Source organism: Triticum aestivum, chromosome 6B, assembly GCF_018294505.1.
Source record: "Triticum aestivum cultivar Chinese Spring chromosome 6B, IWGSC CS RefSeq v2.1, whole genome shotgun sequence".
Lineage (NCBI taxonomy): Eukaryota > Viridiplantae > Streptophyta > Magnoliopsida > Poales > Poaceae > Triticum > Triticum aestivum.
This window is the reverse complement of record NC_057810.1, coordinates 204,394,618-204,396,671: the sequence shown is the minus strand read 5'-3', so window position 1 is coordinate 204,396,671 and position 2,054 is coordinate 204,394,618. Positions and strand designations below refer to the sequence as shown.

Sequence of the window (2,054 nt, the reverse complement as noted above, 5' to 3'; positions counted from 1 at the left end):
GCCGCGCGAGAGTTGAGGGGGCACTTCACAGGTCTCCACCCTAGGAAAAGTGGGAAGATGCGTGGGGGAGAGCTGTGCGCGAGCTGTTGAGAAGAAGCTGGATGCATCTTTTTTTTCATGTGCGCATGCGAGATGCGGGCTGAGAGACAATCATGGCTGAATGGAGACAAATCCTACGTCTACCGATGGATGAATCCAACGGACACAGGCAGACCGGCGGAACGACTCGGCCGGTCGACCGGCGCAGATCAGCGCCCTTCCTACGCACACACCTTCCCGTCAGCTCCCGTTTTCCTTCGATCTTGGCAACCAAAGAGGCGTTGGCCCCTTGGATTCTCCCCTCCGATCCGTAAAGAGTCTTTTCGGCTTCATGATCAACCAGTGGGAAATCAAGAGGCCTCCATCTTGGCACCATTCCTCTTCCGATTGTCTCCGAGTTGGAATATAGTATATAGTAGATCTTCCTCTCCAAGCCGCCCCCAAAATCAAAGCAATCTCTTTCAATTATCTCTCCTCTTATGGTGACTTCCCTCAAACCCTCTCGCTCTCAATCATAAATCTTGGCGAAAAAAGGCATCTCGAGAGGAGGCTTCCAGCGGCCGAACTTGTTGTTCTCTCTCGCCTCCGCCAGCCGTTCTTGGCGGATGGACATGGGAGAGATGGTAGAGGTGGCGCGCTACTGGAGATTGTAGATCTGTGTCTATAATTTCTTCGGGCGGCGCATCTCAGGTGGAGGGTATGCTGCAAAGGAATAAAGCCCTCTGAGTCCATCCTGTCGTGGTCGTGTGGTGATCCGACGAGGTCATGGATTCTGGTAGGGTTTGCTTCTTCATGCTGGTGCGGTTAGGTATGTAGACGAGTCTTTTTTTTTCGCCTTGAGGTGGGGGGACAGATGTAGCCTGTATCTGTATGAATTGTGATGAAGCTGCGATGTGCTGTCATGGTTTCTGTGTAGCTGTTTGCGGGTCGGCTTCGACGATGAAGGTCTATGGTGAAGTCGGAGTCGCCCGTTCAGAGGTAGCCGGTGATGACGATGACACTTGCGACTGCTCGACGGATGTCTTTCCCTCTTTGTAGCTCTGTGATCCCATGTCGGTGGCCAGGTTGGCCGGTGGTACCCACTTTATGTGGGTTGGTTGTATCGGTTTTAGCCCGGTTTTCCGTCAATTAACCAGGTAATTCTCACTCCTTCTTAATCAATGAAAATGACAAGTCTTTTGTCTTGTTTCAAAAAAAAAATGAAGCTGCGATGGCTTCTGATATGTTTTCAGGTGATCGTTGGGAGGTGACTGCTGGGCCAGAGGAGCGTGTGGTTGGGTCGGCGCCCGGGCTATTTTCATGAACTTGAAAATGTCCTCCTTTGCTCCGGTGATTCTTGCGGCTTGATTTTTTCTTTTTGACAGTGCTCCTCTTTTTCACAGTGTCAACCTATGTCCCTGCTCAGACATGCGCACTGGCGACATAGAAGCTTGACGAGGCGCGGTGCGGCAAACTTGGTTGAGGCAGAGCTTTCCAGTGATTGGATTGTAGGGTGCATTTTTTGCTCTGTGCGAATGGCTTGGACAGTTGTCCTTCGTGGTACGCCGTATGTGTATGCCTGGGTACTATACGTCCATGTGGTATTGTACACTCATGGCAACGTTGTAAGGAAATCATGCAATACTTTTTTCTAGAAAAAAGTATCTTTGTAGTAGAGCGGATGGTGGACACCTTGATAGAAGAAAACTGTGAATTTGATAGAAAAATATTGTATTTCATTCTTAATTATATAGGATGGTGATAGAAGAAAAAAAAATCTATGGATTCTATCAAATTATTTTACACATCAATATTGATTTTCTTATCAGATTTAGTTACATTCTGTACTCCATTTGTAATTAAGAGGGTAATAGGTAATGCATTTTATACTTTTGACAACAGCGGAATAGCGAAGATCCTATTTTTTTTATTGTCCACATTCCTCAATCCATATTTTTCACATTCTTTTCTCTTATTATAGAGGCATGATGTTCTAGACACTCATCTGAACGTTTCATATGTAGCTCACATATAGA

At 47.0% G+C, this 2,054-nt stretch overlaps 1 long non-coding RNA gene across 1 annotated transcript; it reads left to right on the top strand.

The window, feature by feature from the left end:
- Nucleotides 1-248: 248 nt before the first annotated feature.
- Nucleotides 249-1,589, top strand: LOC123133963 (uncharacterized). The gene is made up of 3 exons (XR_006465448.1): nt 249-847; nt 956-1,175; nt 1,272-1,589. It is a non-coding gene; the product is annotated as an uncharacterized lncRNA (long non-coding RNA).
- The last annotated feature ends 465 nt before the right edge of the window (nt 1,590-2,054 follow it).